This window comes from Vulpes lagopus, chromosome 7, assembly GCF_018345385.1.
Source record: "Vulpes lagopus strain Blue_001 chromosome 7, ASM1834538v1, whole genome shotgun sequence".
Taxonomy (NCBI): domain Eukaryota; kingdom Metazoa; phylum Chordata; class Mammalia; order Carnivora; family Canidae; genus Vulpes; species Vulpes lagopus.
Genome location: NC_054830.1, coordinates 95,693,634 through 95,713,682, shown reverse-complemented (window position 1 = coordinate 95,713,682; position 20,049 = coordinate 95,693,634). Strand labels below are relative to the sequence as shown.

General features: G+C 39.2%; 1 long non-coding RNA gene across 2 annotated transcripts in view; it reads left to right on the top strand.

Moving 5' to 3' along the window:
* LOC121494731 overlaps positions 1-20,049 on the top strand; it is a 74,908-nt gene that overhangs the window by 27,409 nt on the left and 27,450 nt on the right. The window contains exons 3-5 of one of the 2 annotated variants that reach the window (XR_005988850.1): positions 5,217-5,329; positions 6,100-6,207; positions 9,356-9,490. This is a non-coding gene — a long non-coding RNA (uncharacterized LOC121494731). The remainder of the gene's footprint in view (positions 1-5,216; positions 5,330-6,099; positions 6,208-9,355; positions 9,491-20,049) is intronic. The other variant, XR_005988851.1, reaches the window with a different exon arrangement.

The window sequence follows — 20,049 nt, the reverse complement described above, 5'->3', positions numbered from 1 at the left end:
ATAATTGTATATAAGAGAAATGATACACTATAGATAAAATATGCAGAGAATTCTTAAACATCACTTTTTTTCCCATTCTTTCCTTCTTTAGAGACCTAATCAAAAAAGGGCTGGGCAGATATGGCTCATCTTTTTGTGATGGTTTTTAGGAATCTGTCATCTGATAATGCATGGAAGCACCAGTTGCTGGCTTCAACCCTTGGAAACAGTCAATATAAAATGATTTCTACATGCCCCTGGAATAAGATCCACAGACATGAAGTTTGGCAGAACTTTACTGGCTTCTAGGAAGTGAAGGGTAGCTTTCTTCTGGGTACTTATTGCAAACACGTGGGTTGCCCTAGGACTCTTGACAAGAGCTGACACAGATTCCCTGCCTCTGGATGAGGAGCTCTCTTAGCCATCTCCACAAGGCCAAGCATCCTATAGCTTCAGCTGGGTACCAGGAACAAAGTAGAACTAAAACAAAAAGTATTGGCCTAGTTTACCTCTCCCTGTCTGCAATAAAACTATATGGCTAGAACCTCAAAGAATTAAAGTGCTGAAGACTGAAGTGAGCATTACTGTTTAATACATTCTTCCTCTTTTTACAGACACATAAATGTGTATTTGCAGCAGACTTTGCCATAGATTTGGGAAGATGAAGAGGAATAATTATCACAGAAGTATTGAACAACTAAAATTGGGATTTTTTTTGCCTAGGTTCCAGCCTTCTACTACCTTACCCAAATTCTTTTCCTTTCCTTTTTTTTTTTAAGATTTTATTTTTAAGTATTCTATACACTCAATATGGGGCTCAAACTTACAACGACTCTTTACAAGATCAAGAGTCGCACACTCCAACAACTGAGTCAGCCAGGTGTCCCTTCTTGTCTTTTAACTTACTCAGTATTGGCCCCATAATAATATATAATTTCATTATGCAAAATAATCAGCTCCTACTTCTCAATTCTCCTGCCCTTGCTATGTATTATTTATGTGTACTTAAAGCCTTATCCTCCCTGTGCCAGCCTGCTACTCTTAGGGCCATTTATCCTGGATTTCATTCTTCCAGCCCCAACCAGCTTCTGCAGAATTCTTCTGCCAGTCCTTTCCCAGTAAGGTCTCCAGATTTAGCAAATAAAAATACAGGATACCCTGTAAAATCTGAATTTCAGTTAAACAATAAATGATTTTTAGTGTAAGTATATCCCAGATACTACATAAACATGTATTACACAAAAATGTATTCATTGTTTATCTAAACTTCAAATTTCAGTGGGCATCTCGTATTTTTATCTGGCAACCCTATTTCCCCACTGCTATGGATTAAGCTGACTTCCTTCATAGGTAGAACATGTTATACTCATTTTGGGTTAAAAAGCTTTTTATTCTCTTTCATTAAATTTAGCACCTAGAACACCTGGTATGCAGTAGGTGTTCAATAAATATTTGTGAACAAAACAATAACTTTCTCTTAATCTTTGAGGCAGATTAGAATGGTTGGGCAATTTGTCTTTTCAATGCTAGGCACTGAGGCTGTGGGAAGCGGGTGAGGGTTAGGACAGAACTACCTTTCTCCCAGTCTGTTTTCTCAAATGTAGTTTAGGATTAGCCATTGTTCTATTTTGAATGGTTTTATTTCCTGATGGAAAAATCAATGGCATGGAAAGGACCTCCATGGTTTAAGGAAAAACTTGGAATTAATTTAAAGTTTGATTACTTAGGATTTTTTGTGGAGGAGGGTAATACTTTTAAGTATCTTTTGTTAAGGTAATATATCAGATTAGTCTCTGCCTTAATTTAGAATATGATTTATAGCTTTGTCAGAACTATTAAATTCTAAATTTTGGTCTAGATTTTCTTATTTCTCTTTGTGTTATTTAACTCCTGAAAATTGGTATTCAATTACTATTGGAAGTAAGAAGGAAGAGAGGAATGTAGGGAAGAAAGAGATGCAGTAACTAATATGGAAACAAAAAGAGAAAAAGTAAATACATGAAATGCTTTTGAGAAAAAACATTTCTGAATAGATCCAAAGAACCATCAACAGTGAATTCTCTCATTCCAATAAACGTTATTAAAAAGTTCAGAAATTCAACTCAGGAAAATTTACATCAAACATTTTTTGAGTGCCAGCTATTTGCAGAAGTCTCTGTACTAAGCAGTGTTATAGAGATGAGAAGAATGCATTTTCCTCCAAAAAATTTACTATCTGGTGTTTGTATCAATGAAGGAAGAGGGAAACAGGTGAAGAATACACGTGTACTTAATAGGCTTAATTCAAGGTCAAGTAAAATGTGTCATAAGAAAGGAGAAAATAGGGGGATCCCTGGGTGGCTCAGTGGTTTAGCACCTGCCTTTGGCCCGGGGCGTGGTCCTGGAGTCCCGGGATCGAGTCCTGGGATCGATTCCCACTTGGGCTTCCTGCATGGAGCCTGCTTCTCTCTCTGCCTCTCTCTCTCTCTCTCTCTCTCTCTCTCTCTCTGTGTGTGTCTCTAATGAATAAATAAAAATCTTTTTTTAAAAAAAGGTGAAAATACAGAATGAAGGAGATCATATTTAGTTGCAAATATTGGAAGATGTACCATTTGAAGGAACTTTGGAAAGTATTCTAAGTTAAGATACACAGGTTGAGGGAGGGGGCACTTGGCTGACTCAATGAGTAGAGCATGTGACTCTTGATCCCCCAGTCATGAGTTTGAGCCCAATGTTGGGTGCACAGCTTACTTAAAAAAAAAAAAAAGACACAAGGTAGGAAATTCCAAGGTCTATTTGGGGAAAAGGAAGTGTGGGCATTTTATTTATTTATTTTTTTAATTTTTTTTATTTATTTATGATAGTCACAGAGAGAGAGAGAGAGAGAGAGAGGCAGAGACATAGGCAGAGGGAGAAACAGGCTCCATGCACCAGGAGCCCGACATGGGATTCGATCCCGGGTCTCCAGGATCGCGCCCTGGGCCAAAGGCAGGCGCTAAACTGCTGCGCCACCAAGGGATCCCAAGTGTGGGCATTTTAGATGGATATTACAATAATAATCCTATAAACTTTTATTTCCCAAAGACTGATGTTTGTAATGTAAGAATGAAGCCAGGTTAAAAGGCAAATTCAGCTATCTCAGAGTTCTTTTTTGAATGAAGCTGGCTAGGATTACATACATACACACCCATGTACACACATTCACACATAACATGTTTTTGTCTTTGTGTGGGGGGAGGGGCAGAGAGAGAGAATCTTAAGCAGGTGGAGCCCAACATCGGGCTGGATTTCACCACCCCTGAGATCATGACCTGAGCCGAAATGAAGAGTCTGATGCTCAGCCAACTGAAGCCACCCAGACACCCTACACATAATATGGTTTAGAAGTGTTTTTCCTCATTGCCAAAAACGACCCAGCAACACAGCACTTAAACTGCTTTATGCCAGTTCTATCTGTGAGCTCTGTCCCAGCAGAAGTTTGATTCACACAGGACCTCTGCAGTTGGCTTCTGGGAACATCTTCCATGTGCTTCTTGTTAAAGAATATGTCAGAATATCAAGAGAACTGAGTTACAATGCTCAGCATTGGAATGCTGAATCTTTAGCTACATATGCCTCCCAGCTACAGTTTCATGTTTTTTTGCAAGACTAATCCAGGCATTACATTATTGTCAGTGCCTCCCCAAATATTCCTTGCCAATTATTCTGCTTGTTTTCAAAGGTTCTCTTAGTACAGGTATTTCCTGTTTTATTTCAAAATTAATGATAAATGATAGGCTTTTGAAGGTTTAGAGAATGAACTGTGGTCCAAGAAACTTTTTTTTTTTTGGATAGGCATTGCCTAAACTGTTCCAACGATTTTTCTCCCCTCAAGTTGAAGAGGTAATTATTTTTTTTCCATAGTCATACATTCTTGAGGACTTAAAGAATATATTTTGAGAAGTTCATTTGTAGAATATATTTTCAAAATGAAAACATCACAGTTACTCTTTCGCAGTGAGTAAAGGTTTCACTTTTATATTTATTTAGTTCTGAAGCATTGTCTCTATAATAGCAAACATCCTCATACTTAATCATTTTAATATGGGTTACTGTTGTTTTTCTTAATTGCCCAAAGACTTAAAACAGGAGAAATGTTTTTGAATGAACGAGTACCCATTTTAGGAAGGATCAGTCAATTTTTTCAACAGCAACATCGTTAGCAATGGGATAGTCTGCACAGCATTGGTTTCCTTTAATTTTTTCCCTTAAGGAAATGATAGTGCTTCAAGAAGTCATAAGATCAATTAACTAGTCCAGTTTTCCATGTTAACGGCTACCAGTGCAAAAACGGAAGGGCAAAGAATGTTCATGGGATTTTGCATTATGAAAAAGACACTTGCAATTGAAGTACAAAAAAAATCATAGTTTTATTCTTTGCCAGGGTCAATCCTCATGAAGACTTTTTCCTTTGAATCCTAAAGATATTCTATGTTATCCCTGAAAGAGTGCCTGGAACTCTCTGTGCCTGCCTGGGGCCTCCTCTGACTCAGTACAATATGCTCACGATCAGGATGCTCTTTCTGGCCGTGACTGAATGTGACTGGCACCACTTGCAATTCCTGCAAACCTGGGCAGAGAACCAAAAAATCACACCTGGCACTCTGGTCCTATCCAAGGAAGATGAAAACAGGGCATGTTGAACTTCGACTGCCAACACAACCAAGGCTGCCTGGCCCTCTGCACACCTTTGTTCTGGTCCTTACAGAACACAGAAACCTGGGGTCACACCCAGACTTGACAGAGATCCTCTCTTTTCTTCCTGGCCACTGCTACTGCCTCTGAAGTTGGAAACGTAACTTTATGTTTCTAGCATTTTCGTAGCTCATTAGTTCTATGTTAGAACTGAAAAAAAAGTTTGTGTGTGTGTGTGTGTGTTTGGATATCCACATACACATATTGCACATATACTTTTATACACATATATGTATATTCCAAAAAGAAATTTAAAAATTAAAAGTATTATTTTCAGGATTTCATTGTGATGTCCTGCTCATTTGGGTAACAATTAGGTATTTTAATACATTGGCGATATTGATGTCCTTACATTTATTGAAGTTATTGAATTGCTTGTCACAACCACCTGGTGGGTTGGCAGTTAGGTGTACATGCTGAGAAGTGGGAGGAAAAGAAGTAATGATTAAAAAGACATTTGAGTGCTACTCTTGCCTCTGGCTGGTTTACTTTGGACATCATAAACCTTTTTTTTTTTTTTTCAGGATCCAATATTTGGGAGTATGCTTGAGAAAACAGAGCTTCAGGAAAAGCTGAGAATGACCTCTCTTTGGCTGACTCATTCTGACTTTAAAGTAATATGTCTTTACAGAACATGGTGAGAGTTCAAAGTCTGCTTTTGTTTTTCCCATATTTCTTAGTATAGAAGGAAAGCAAGACTGTAACCCATGAATTTGTTTAATTGCTCCTTTATTTCAATGGAATAAGCACTATATCCTTTTGTCATAAAAGAAAGCGTGAAAATTGCATCGTTCCTTCCTTATGATCAACCTTGGTGTTCCTCGAGGCCTGCAAGCTGCAGAAGTGGAGTTAAGGTTATCAGGCAGGCTGTCTCCACTAGCGTGGTTTTCAGGAATAGCGAGAGGAATGCAGAATATTCTGTGGTGACAGGACCACATCACAGAAAGAAGGTTTGGATTAGAAACTTGGACAAGGTTGTTTGACTTTTCAGAGCTTAAGCTGCTCCCAGGAAAATGGTGATAATGCCTGCCTTATGCTATCTCCATTAAGATTAAAATTATGACTGTAAAACTACTCACATTGTACTTAGCACATAGTGGGCACTCAGGAAATTTTCACAGGTATATGGATTTAAGTAGCAAATCAGTCTTCTCTATTTTCAGGCCCTTTTCAAAGTGTAATTTCAAAGTGTAAATTTTGTTGTGTCCAATCTCCTCCTCTTGATCTTACTGCTAAATTACCTTGGGACTTAATGATCAGGGCTTCCTTGCTACTTTCCAGATCCCGCATCTGTAAACATGCTAGACCTTCAAAATTCTGCTTTCCATTTTTTATCATGCAACTTATGACCTTGGTCCCACAAGGCCCCATGGTTCTATTCACTCCCACGCTTCTCTGTTCTTGCAGCAGGAAGACCAAACAGCTCCCTGGATCAGAGTGCCTGTTCCACATCCACTGTACCAGTTCTCCAAACTGGCTGAATGTGTCAACACCTGGAATGCTAATTGTACATAGGTATATGCTGATTCTGAGTCAGTAGCACAATTGTCTGTGGTGATCTGTCACACATGTAGATGTGCTAAGTCATCTTCAACTCAGAGATAGAAGGAATACTCATTTTTCCTTTATTTCACTTTGTAAGTCTTCTAAAGACTCTGTTTTCTTCCTCTTCACTCTAAGTCATGGTGTAACCTTAGTTCTCTTGTTCTGGTGACAAATGAATCCCCTTGGCTGTTCCCTAGAGCCTCCAGTTTACCAAATCCTACTGTTCTCAAAAAAAAAAAAAAAACAAAAACTGCCTCTAGCTTTCATGTTCCTCTCTTTTCTACCTCTTCTCTAAACTTGAAGGAACTCTTCATTCTTACCTCCCCTGGATTCTCTTCAGTCTTTCCTCTTCACCAGAGGGCCTGTGAGGATTCTTATTCCTGAACTATCCTCAGTACCTCACACCATCCCTGCCTTGACATTCCTGCTTTCCTTGGTTGTTAGAATAATATCTTCTGATTTGCCTTCAACTTGCATTCAGAATCTAGCAGGAGGTGGTTGCCTGTCTGGGCCCCAGCCCTGGCCTGATCTTTCCCTCTCTTGGCAGAACTTGCCCCCAGGGTGTGGTGAAAAAGGGCTTTGCTGCTGTCCTGTCCACTGCCACTGGCTGAGGCCTGCCAGAGTTGCTTGTAGGATCAGGCTGCTAAGTTCCAAGCCCTGGGAACTCTGTCAAAGCCCTTTGGCCTCTGGACCCAGGCTGGAGCCAGAGGAGTCCACACGTGTGGCTTTTTGTGACTGACATATGGCTTCGTGACAGCCCAGGACATAGGGCTAAGGCAGGGCTTTCAGCTGTGACTTGCCAGAGCTGTCAGAACTTGAGAGAGATGCACAGGACTGAGGGGGGTCAGGGAGGAAAGGCTGGCATGGGGGTTACTACCTCCTTTCTTATGACTAGAGTGTTACCTCCATGAGAATGTCTCCACACTTACAGCCCTGGGTTCTTACCAAACCAAAGGTGGCATTTCTACTGACTATTGGACACCAACCCCCAACCCCCACCCCATTTCTGGTATCTTGCTTTAAAACAGAACTCATCATCTCTTCCCAAACCTCTCTCTGACTCCATATTTCCTTATATTAGTGATTTTATCTTTCTTCTCACCCAGGCTTGAAAATATGGACTCATATTGGTTTTCTTTACTCCTCTTCATATACCAGTCTAAGACCTGTTCCTTTTAATGCCTCGCTTGAACTGTCTCTCTTCCTTTGCATTAATTTATGGGCAGAGGGGCCACAAGAAATCAGTAATATTAATATTAATTAGTTATTATAATCAATAACACAATCAATACTATATATTAATATTAACTAACTACTAATATTTTTAAAGATTTTTTAAAAAGATTTTATTTATTTATTCATGAGAGACAGAGAGAGAGAGAGAGAGAGAGGCAGAGACGCAGGCAGAGGGAGAAGCAGGCTCCATGCAGGGAGCCTGATGTGGGACTCGATCTGGGGTCTCCAGGATCACACCCTGGGCTGAAGGCAGCGTTAAACACTGAGCCACCCAGGATACCCTAAAGATTTTATTTTTAAGTAATCTCCACACTTAGTGTGGGGCTTGACTTATAACCCCCAAATCAAGAGTTCCATGTCTACCCACTGAGCCAGCCAAGTGCCCTGGTAATTATTAGTATTAATATATATAATACCTACCTACTGACATATATATATATATATATATATATATATATATATATATATATAATATCATTATACTAGGTTCTGAAAATTTTACTTACTCAAATCAACCTAACATGTCAGTGAATTCTCTTTGCTTAAAAAACTAAAACCTCTTAAAAAAAAAAAAAAAAAAAAAAAAAAACTAAAACCTCTTGATTTCATATTCAAAACTCATCATAATTCAGTCCTTTCTTGATCATATCTCCATGATCCTCCCACTGTTACTTGGAGGAAAATTGTTGCTTCTACCAATCAAGCCTCTTTATTCTTCATTTAGTCAACAAATGTTGACTGAGCTCTTTGGATAGTACATTTTGTGGGCACCATTCATTAGATACACTGTAAACATTTCTGCTTCCTGACTGTTCAGATCTGCCCCTGCTACCTGACCTGCCTTCCCCACCTGGTTTTCATCTCAGGCTCATCTCCTTTTCCAAAGCCTTGCAGGCTATTCCAGGCCTCTGGCTTCCCTAGGCTTTTGAACTTTTACTTTCTACAATATTTGTGTTACACCTTGGTACCTACCTTCTATTCTCTTTTATTTTGTCTCTTTATTTGAGTAGACTTTATATAAATATTTTCTTTACTTATGTGTCTCTCTTACAGGATGAGAAGTTGCTTCAGGTCAATAGTTCTCAAATTTTGGTCACTGATCAGCAGCATCAGTATCACTTAGGAACTTGTTAGAGATGCAAATATCCAGGCCTTTTCCCAGACCTACTGAAACAAAATTCTGGAGAACCACAACTCTAGGCTATGGATTTGAGGATGAGACAGATTTAGTCTACCTCTTTATTCCCCAAGTATACTGCAAGATATTTGGAATACTTTTCTTTCTGAAGGTGTTTTTGAAAACCTTTGGAAAATTCTAAACCTTCCTTGCATACATATGTGATGGTTCATTTTTATTTTTACCTTTCTCAAAAACTACTTGAACCAACTTTAAAAGATGATAAAATGGAAAAGAGGAACAAAGGAAAGGAGGAGGCAAATATGCTAACCACAGAGTTGCTATTGTTCTCATGGTATCTCAGAGCTTGTTGGCAGTAAGATTTAAAAAAGGAAAGTATAATATCTTTCTTGTTTCATTTATGCTAGAGGAGGTCAAAACTCTATTTCTATAATTATATTTTTTAAAAATCCCATATGGAAGCTTCTAGAGGGGCCAGTTAGAGAATTAAAGGATAAAATCCAAAAGTTTTGTAACCTAGGCAGCAGTGATTTTACATGACTGACTTATGTTTATTACCACCCTTCTACAAATTGTGCCAAGGCTTAGCATGCAAGAAAGAGGAGCTGTAACTAAACCTGTGATGAGAATTCGCTCAGCCATTTCTCATAATCTGTGGCTTGAAGAGAAGAGTTAATTTTCCCCAGCTGACTGCCAAGAAAATAATATGGAGTGTTGTCTTGAAATGTGTCCCATACCTCATAGGCCCTGTTGGAGACAGAAAGGATGTGATGAGGACGCCCTTATCCATTATCAATGGATAATTGATATCCATTGCAGCCTAAGGGAATGCAGCCCTCTGAGAGTTCTCAGGCCCTGCCTGATTGTCACCTGAAGAAGGTGAGTTTGGACTGGAGCATGGGGTTTCATATCGCGAGTAGTGGGCTGGGGCCAAATGTATGTTACTGGAACAGGGAGTGAGAACACTGAGGCGATTAGACAAATCCCTCCCAAGTACTGTCTACCATGGGGAACCTTTTATAAGAAAAGGGCTTTTACCATGGAAATGGGTTGCTCTTATTTGTTGCTTGCAAAAAAGACATAATAAGGCTTTTGTAAAATTAAGAACTTAAACCAATACCATTATATAAGTTCAGAGCTGATTTAATATAGGACTGAGAACATTTATCTTCACAAAGTCCCTACTGACTCTGAGTATGACTCTCTGTATTCACAATCTAGATCCTGTTCTCTCCAGTTTGACAAATTTATGACACAGGGATACCAGCTGGGGGGGGGGGGGCGGGGAGCTTAGTTTCTAAGCACTGAACAATGCTTGACTTGAGAGTGCTTTTAGCTATCTATTATAGGTAATCTTGCACAATTTTCCTGAAGACAGCACTATAATAAGTCTCCAAATATTTGATAGAATAAGTAGGTGATGAAGAAGAAAGATCACAAAATTTATTTTTATTTACTTATTTTTTAAAGATTTGTTTATTTATTCATGCGAGACAGAGGGAGAGAGAGAGAGAGGCAGAGACACAGGCAGAGGGAGAAGGAGGCTCCATGCAGGGAGCCCGACGTGGGACTCGATCCCAGGTCTCCAGGATCACGCCCTGGGCTGAAGGAGGTGCTAAACCACTGAGCCACCCGGGCTGCTCAAGATCACAAAATTTAGTCAGGATTCCAGCCTCTGTCATTTTCCAGCTGCATGACCTCATAAAATGAGATAATGCATGAAGATGCTTTGAGAACTGAAAAGTATTTTGGTTATTTCTTATACATGATCAGAGAAGTCAACTTTTTTTTAAAAGGTCAAATACAATTCACATTAAAGCAAGAGATGAGGGCTACTTTGGAAGAGTTGTATGTACATTTCCTGATAATGTGCCACACATTCCCAAAGTCCTATACCCCAACCCAACTTTTATGATATTGCTTACTAAGTGCCTGTACCTGCTAGGTGCTATATACTAGGTTAACAGCCATTTCACAAATGAGGATATTGCAGCACCCTGATGTAAAATATTTTATAGAAGCTCACAGAAGGATGAGGTCATTTTATTTTATTTTATTTTTAAATATTTATTTATTTATTTATTTATTTATTTATTTATTTATGATATACAGAGAGAGAGAGAGAGAGGCAGAGACACAGGAGGAGGGAGAAGCAGGCTCCATGCCGGCAGCCTGACGTGGGACTCGATCCTGGGACTCCAGGATCATGCCCTGGACCAAAGGCAGGCGCCAAACCACTGAGCCACCCAGGGATCCCCGGATGAGGTCATTTTAGACAGGCCTTTCACTAGAAGAGGAAAGAGGAATAATATTGATAACAATGCAACAATAATAACAATAATAGCAGCAGACTGAAATCCTGGTACTTTGGCACTTGGTCACATATTTTACATGCATTATCTTGTTTAATTTCCCCAACAGCCCTATGAGGTGAGTTTTAGTCAATCAGTTTTTTTTTTGGTTTGAGTTGTTTTTGTTGTTGTTTTGTTTTTGTTTTTTAGAAGAAGGGGAAAGGACAGAGAGAGCATCATAAGAGCATCCTTGCTGACCCCAGAGTCTTATGTGGGGCTGGCTCTCATGACCCTGAGATCATGACCTGAGCCAAAATCAAGAGTCGGATGCTTAACCTATTGAGTCACCCAATCACCCCTAGTCACTTAGTTTTAAAGTTGAGGAAACTGAGGTTCAGAGTCTTTAAGGAATGTGCGCAAGGAAATTCTGCTGGGTTTGAAATCCATCTGTTCTTAAGACCTTGATTTTCACACTATGTTCAACTGCCTCTCAGAGTAGAGCAGGCCTAAGAACCAAATCAATGAATTCATCAGTATCAAATTTCCAAAAAAAGTTTTCCCTAAAATTTAAATAAATTTAAGCCTTTATCAAAATTTAAGTACTGAAAAGAAAGCAATCTTACATAGTTGTTGCCCTAAAAGTTTCTGTAGTGGCTTAGACTTATATTGTATTTAAATGGATTAAAAAGATCCCAAGATCTATAGTTAAAAAAATCACTAACTGCATTATTCCCACCAAAATTATATCATTTTCTGTAATATAAAAAATAAGTTTACCTGATTATTCCTTTTTCTGATCCTCTCTTACTGTCCTTAGGATACTGTATTCATCTTCATATAAAATGACCCAAGTAAAGAAAATAACCAAGATGATGAAAGGGAATCCTTTTGTTTTCTGGAATGTGGTTGACCTAAGTCCCTGAAAAGAATGTATAGAGGATTAAGCTTATTTTTCCCCAAATTGTGCTTCAGAGTTCCTGCCTCCCAGCAAGACTAGCTACGTCATTGGTAGGGTCCAGTGCAAAATGAAACCTAGGGTGCCTTGTTCAGAAATTAAGAATTTCAGGGGTGCCTGGATGACTTAGTTGGTTCAGCCCCTGACTCTTGGTTTCAGCTCAGGTCATGATCTCGTGGGTTGTGAGATGGAGTGGGGCTTCACACTCAGCAGGGAGTCAGCTTAAAGATTCTCTCCCCCTGCCCCTCCACCCACTCTCCCTTTTTCTGTCTCTCTCTAAAATAAATGAATAAATCTTTAAAAGAAAAGGAATTTCAAGATAGCAACAGCAGATCATAAATAAGCATACAGAGCTCTTCAAATGGGGGTCCTTATGCAGCTGCATGGGTCACCAGCCCATGATGCCAAACCTGATGCTACATACATTTGTAGTTCCAGGAATACAGCAGTAACAAACTTAGCTCAGTGTAACTAAAGGATAAATAATTTGGTCAGTATAGAGTTGGCCCTCTTAAGTTATGCTTGACTAAGGAGTCCAAGAAAGATATCTGAAGCTTTTGTTATCAGATTCACTTTAGGCGTTTTGTATCTGGAACAAGAGCTTCACAGGTGTATAAGTAAGTTATTTCCTTGTAAAAAGCCAGTCAAAAAAAAAAAAAAAAGCCAGTCAAGTGTTTTATTTAAGTCAATAGTTCTATGGGATATTTTCTAGCATAAATGTAATAAGGTAGAATAATAATATTGATTTTTTTCCTGAAGAAAGAGTATATTTATATTTGGCCTACGATCTTGGTAGCTACCATTGCTTAGTGGACTAGCTGGAATCTAACCCAAAAGAAGACTGAAGGGCCTGGGTAGGACATGAAACACAGCACTTGTTTTAGGGTTTGTCTCTGTTTCTGCACATTTGATTACCCACAGACCAGTGAAGTAAGGAAGGACATGGGGGAAGGTGAAAATCCAAGAATAGTACATATCTTCTTTGTGGGATTTTTGTTATTTTAAAAAAAAACATTTAAAATTTGCAGTTTTGTAAAGGAGATTTATTCTGGAAGAATAGCTTAAATAGAATACATTTTAATTACTGGCTAGTAAAGAATATAAAAAATGTAACTTTGAAATACATCGTCTCCCTTCTCTCCTTCCATGTAAATTTTCACTTAGGGCCCTTAAGATAGAAAAAGGAAGAAAAAAAAAACGTAACTTGAAAATGCAAAAAAAAACAGACATTTGATGGAACCCTGAAAAATAATCAGTCTCTCTGGTTTAAAACTTTTAAAAGAAGTGATCAGTTTTCCTTGGGTGGGTAGGTCTAGGGTGGAAGTAGAGAGAAAGAATGCTATAAAACTGTCACCTAGAGAAATGATCCCTTCCTTTGCAGTGATTTGTATACCAGGACTGATGGTCAAGTCCGCTTGTTAAATGCCATCTTGGGGGGCGCCTGGGTAGCTTAGTCAGTTAAGCATCTGACTCTTGATTTCAGCTCAGATCATAATCCCAGGGTCCTGGGATTGAGTTCCATGTCAAGCTCCCTGCTAAGCAGAAAGTCTACTTCTTCCAAGTTTCCCTTTGCCCTTCCCTCTGCTCATGTGCACATGCTGTCTTTCTCTTTCTCTTCCTCTTTCTTTCTTTCTTTCTTTCTTTCTTTCTTTCTTTCTTTCTTTCTTTCTCTCTCTCTCTCTCTCTCTCTCTCTCAAATAAATAAATCTTTAAAAAGCCATCTTGGAGAGCAGAATAAAGTGCCTTTGAAAGTGTAGAATACAGTCAATAAGATAAGCAGCAGGTCAAGCACCACAAGTTTTCAAATTTAGTGAAAAAGAAAAAATAAAGGGGTACTTTTAGAAATAAGGGAAAAAAACTGAGGGAAGGATTCCTGCATACAAAAGCACACCACTCAGGGAAAAGCTAAGAGATTACCCATAGAAAACACAATTTAGGGAAAAAGATTAGAAGAAAAATATAAATTTCTTACAGGGTAGACTGCATGTCTCTACAGGTACCCAGTGTAGAAATATCAGTTTGAAGTACTCAACAAAACTGAGTTTGGGACTTGAAATACATAGTGAATTTGGTGTTTCAGAAGGACAGTTTCTTGGAATTGCCATAAAATTGAGATAAAAGTTGAGTCTGGACTCACATTATAAAAATTATATACCTTTGTTAGTGACTTCATTTTCTGTGGTCGGATATATTTATCTTATGTGTATTCATTCAACAGAACATTTATTGGGCATGTACTTGGTGCTGGGCACTGGGCTAGGCTTGGGGATGTGAAGGTGATTGGGAAGATAGGGAAGGACAATGGCTCCTCTACTTGTCCTAGATTCTCAGCTAGAATTCTGTAACACAAGACTGGTTAATAAGAAAAAAGCATATAAATTTAATGTAAGTTTTATGTGACACAGGAGCTCTCATAAGGAAATGAAGACCCAAAAAAATAGCAAGACCAAAGTGCCTATTTATTTATTTATTTTTAAGATTTCATTTATTTATTCATGAGAGAGAGAGGCAGAGACATAGGCAGAGGGAGGAGCAGGCTCCATGCAGGGACTTGATCTGAGACTCGATTCCTGGTCTCTAGGATCAGGCCCTGGGCTGAAGCCTGCGCTAAACTGCTGAGCCACCCGGGCTGCCCCAAAGTGCCTATTTATTAGGTTGAACGAAGAGAGGCAATTGTGGAAAAGTAACTAAAATATATGGGAAAAACTAAAGAAGAGTCTATTTTTTAATGATTTGTATTTACTTATTTGAGAAACAATGAGAGAGACATTGTGAGCACAAGATGGGGGAGGGGCAGAGAGAGAGAAGCAGACTCCCCACTAAGCAGGTATCCCAAAGTAGGGCTCAATCTCAGGACCCTGAGGTTCTGACCTGAGCCAAAGGCAGATGCTTAACCAACTGAGCCACCCAAGTGTCCCAAGAAGAGTGTATTTTAATAAGATCTCTTTGTACACAATTCTGTCTGCCACAGCTTCTCACTTCTGGTAAGAGTGTATCTTTCTTCTTGGTATAGGGAGGACATCTTTCATATGAGATCTTTATCTCTTGCTTTCAGGAAGAAAGGGTAGATGTCTTTCTTGTACCTGCTGTTTTTCAAGTGCCTTTAGCTCAAAGTAATCCTTATGCCAAGAGCATATTTTGAGGTGGCAGATTCTGCCTCCTTCAAGGGGAAATGACATACAAAGCTGTCATGAAAAGACAGTGTGGTAAAGTGCTGTAGGGTGGCATGCATATGGCACTGAGAGAGAATCCTTACCCAGAGTAAGTTATGTGAATGCATGCATGAAGTGATGTTATTTGGAATACCTCAGTTCACTCTAGACAGAATGGTGTAGGATGAGCAAGAGTTGGCTATGCTGGCAGTAGGTAGGAGTGGTGGTGGAGGTGGTAAGCATAGGCAAACTGAGAAGGCACAGAGATGAGAAACAATGTGTTAGTGCTGTGACCTTGGAACCATTAACAGTCTGTTGCTTTTGGAGGATGAACTGTCAGGCAAACACTGATGAGATGTGGTCTTAGAGAGGAAGCAGGGCTTGTTGAAAGCATGGAGAAATGGAAGCATTTCAGTAGCTTTAAAAAAATTTTTTTAAATTTATTTATTTGAGAGAGAGTGAGTGGAGGGGGAGGGAGAGAGAATTTGAAGCAGACTCCATGCTGAACCCAGAGCCCTGTGGGGGGCTTGATCCCATGACCAGGAGATAACAGCCTGAGCTGAAACCAAGGATTGGATGTTTAACTGAATAAGCCACCAAGGTGCCCCTATGGAAGCATTTCAAACAAGGATAGGGTAGGGGTGGGGGTCCTGCTGAAATTTTCGTGTTTGAGAGTTCACTTTGGCTGTACTGCTGAGGATAGGTTTGAATAGGATTCATCGGGCGCTTGGTACCCTAATACAGGGAGAGATGGTGAAGGCCTAAAGAAGATAGTACCATTAGGAAGCAAAATAAGCAAGACTTAGTAAAGGTTGGATATAGGAGCTGGGGGAGGGGAGGATAAAACAGAATATGACTCCCAGGTTTTAGCTTAGATGACTGGATATTTATGAGTCCCACAAACAAAGTTACAGAATACAAAAAAGGAACATGTATGACTTGGTCAGGGTCCCCACAGGAAAGAGGAATCATGCTTAGGTTGAGTAATTTGAGGAGGGTTTAGTAATTAAGTTACTTACAAAGATATGGGTAGGGTGTAAAGATCTCGAGGAATAAAGTAGCCTCTTGGGACTAATAGTGGGGTGGGAGAAGGAATGCTGTGACCAATCCAAGACCTGGAAGGAAAAGCTACTGGAACCTTGAGATAGGGCTGTCTGTCAACTGTGGCCTCCATCAAGGAACAAGGGAAGCATCTAGTTCATTGCAGCCCTGTAGGGAGATAAAGAAAGAAAGCTAAACATTGACCTCATTTTGGGCTCTCCCTCGGCTGCCATTGGGATCTCTCATTGGCCAAGCCCAACTGGAAGTAGAAGCAGAGGGCAAGAAGGCCCATAAATGTAGATAGGTGGAGTTTGGGGTTTGTGAGGGCTATCTAGAGCTCTCTAGCATAGCATAGGGAGAATGGGCTTGGAGACAGAATTGCCTTGTGTCATTAATGCTAGAAATTATTTGTCTGTCTATTCACTACTTACTAGATATGTTGACTTGGACATATTTCTTAACTTCTCTGTGCTTTTAGTTCCCTCATCTGTAAAAGAGAAGATAATAATAATACCTACCCCCACAAAGCTGTAGTAGACTATAAAGGACTTAATATATGTATTTAGAATGATGCTTGGCACACAGAAAGCCATAAATATAAATATCTGCTGTTATTATCTGTTCTCCAAATGGAAATACCAAGTCAGCAGGTGAACATAGGAGTCCGAAAGTCAAGGAAGAAAGGAAATTAGATTCAGATAGTTTTGAGAGAAATTATGATCCTGAATGAGACCACCCAGAGAGAGTCTAGAGTAGCACTTTCAGTAGAAATGTATTTTTAAATACATATGAAATTTTAAATTCTGAAGTTAAAAAAAGAACTAATGACATAAAAAAACTAAAGAGAAACAGTTGAAATTAATGTTGGTAATATATTTTATTTAACCCAACATATACAAAATGTTAGCGTTTCAGTATGTATGCAGTAAAAAAAAATGATGAGAGACTTTTTTTCTGTACTAAGTCTTTGAAATTTGGAGTATATTTTCTGCTTATAGCATATTTCAGTTTGGACTAGCACATTTCAAATGCTCAAGAGCCACATGTGTCAGTGGCTCCTGGACAGTACTGGGCTAGAGTCAGAAAAGAAGTAAAACCAAGAAAAGTCTCTGAAAAACACTCATAATTAAGGCTCTGGGCCAGGACCAAGAAGCTAGAAAGAAAGAGAAAAAGTTTTAAGAATCCTGAGAGTGTGGTGCTGCAGACATACAGGTTATAGAGCTTTTAGTAGTTTTATAGTTTCAGATACATCAGCCAGTCCTATAAGAACAAGTCTATAAAATGCCCACTGACTTTGGCAAACCAAAGTTTGCTGGTGACCTTGGAGGGAATTGTCTTCATAAGAAAAATGGTAGCCAAAGGATGGATAAGAATGGATTGTATAGCTGTGTTAGAAGGAGAGCTGAGGTCATGAGAAATTTTAGAAATTATTAGGGAGGAAGAGCATATACCAGAGATTCTCAGTTTTACATCTTCAGGAAGGACAAGTTCAAAGGCATCATAATCACTCACATACCCACTCACTCCCTCACTCTCTATCCCTTCTTCTGGACATCACTTCTGTTGCAGTATCCTTGCTTCTAGTTGTATTGTCTCACCCATCTCCTTCGTACTTGTACCAGAGAGATCAGATTTGGTCACCAAGTATCATTAATGCTAGAAATTATTTGTCTGTCTAGCAAATTTTTAAAGCAGCCAACTTGTACATTTGTTCTTTAGTCATCAATACTCATTTCGATCTTTATCCTTTCCATAAGCCTCTTATTTCCACATTGGGATCCATGTGATTCTACAGATGAAGCATGTGACCTGAGCCATTCTACTCCTTTGACACATAGGTTGATTCCTAAGCAATATTTGACCCAATCCTAACAATTACAGGGAATCTGAAGTTCTACCTGTAATGTTAGAACAAGGGTGTTCTTTTACCCTCTAGATGGTGTAACATGCAGATATGAGACCTAGAATTATTACAGTTGTACTTACTCCATGAGGAAATGCAATCTGAGGATAAAGTAAATACAGGGAGAGGCAGAACCAAGAAAATCACAGAGAAATGAAGCCAGAACCCTAGTGATAAGAAATTAGTTCAAGCCATGCCTACGGTCTTTCTCGGGGAATTTTCTTACATGAACCAGTAAGTTACCTTTATTTTTTAAACCAGGTTGAATTGCATGTTCTGTTATTTGCAGTCAAAAATATCTATCCCAAAGCTTGCCATGTGCCAGCGTTTGTGCTAGAATCTTGAATCATTTTACTACTTAAAATCCTTTAACGATTCTCTTTGTCTATAGTGATGTTGATAATTAGCATAATCACATACAGCACAAAAATCTGAGTTTCTTTTTAAGAGGTTACAAGGTCAACAATGCCCTCCATAATATAGCCTTGCCTACTTGTTCAGATGCATCCCCTGGTGGCACTTTATCCATTGTTAGTAATGAACTGTTTATAATTCTCCAAACATGTTCTAGAGGTTTTAAAATATGGTCACATGATACTTGGAATTCCTCCAATTACGATGTGATAAATATGTCTCATTCCCTTAAATCCATATGACTACATTGTGAGTTTATGACTACGTTGACCAAGGGATTATAGCAGAGTGATGCTTAAGTGGCTTCCAAAACTAGATCATTAGAGTTGTGCAGCTTATTCCCTCTCTAGATAAGCTTACTTCCCATATTGTGGGACTCTCGACCCACATGGAGACGTCATGTGTGATCCTCCTATCCATAGTCCCAGTTGAGCCCAGGCTTAGAGTCATCCTGACCCAAGCACCAGAACGTGAGTGAAGAAACTTTCAGATGACTCCAGTCCTCTGGCATCTGAGCCACTCATAACCATTTATAGATTTCTGCAATGTTTCTAGATGAAGCCCAAGACCTCATGGAGCTGAGATAAGCTGTTCTTGCTCTCCTCTCTGAATTCCTGTTTCACAGGCCAACAAACATAACAAAATGGTTGTTATTTACACTACTGAGTTTAGGATCTTTTGCTATACACCAGGAGATAATTAGAACAGATTTCAGACTTTCGTTGATTAGAATTTACATCTATGTGGCAGTAATACCCTTTCTCCTGTTGCTGAGGCAAATCTTTATCTCTGCCACCTCGTTGAAGTCTTCTTTCAACTCTTCAACAGGCTTATGTTTTCTGTCTTTTGTGTTTTCATAAATGCCAGCTTATAAATTATCTTGAAGAATTTTAATTGCGTCCTGTTTCTACACTGGAGTATAAAGTATTTGAATGTAGGAGCATGTCTTTTTAACTTTCTATCCTCAGGGTCAGATTGCAGTATCTGTTACACAGTAGTTGTCTAATAAATACAATAAAATGATATTTTTCTGCCAGAAGTATTACAGAGTTCATGTGTAGCACTGTCAAGGACTGTGAAGGGTCTGAGGTTTTACCCTATGAGTTGGGTAAATACCCAGTCCTTCCCTTCTGTGTTTCTCCTTTAATCTCACACTGCTGCTCTCTCACACAACACTTCTAACACCAGATGTATGGGATTTTTCCCCACAGCTAGCAATTCTCTGTGACACAAGATGGGTATCCTAGAATTTAACTCAGCTATGACACCAGATCCCACAGGTTGAGGGATCTCAGTCCCATGAGACCATCACCCACTTCAGATTCCAATTGCAAGTAGGAGATTGCAGGCTATAAATTGGAGGTCCCCAGGATCTCATCTGCCTTTGATTTGGTTATTTGCTAGAATTGTGCACAAAACTCAGGGAAATGCTTACTTAAGTGTACCAGTTTATTAAAGGATATGATAAAAGACACAGATGAATAGCCAGATGAAGAGATACATAGGGTAAAATCTGGGAGGATCCCAAGCATAGGAACTTCTGTCCCCATGGAGTTGGGGTACATCATCTCCTGATGTATGGATGTGTTCATCAACCTGAAAGCTCCCCAAATCTCATACTATTGGGATTTTATGGGAAGCTTTCTCATGTAGGCATGACCAATTATTAACTCAATTAGTAG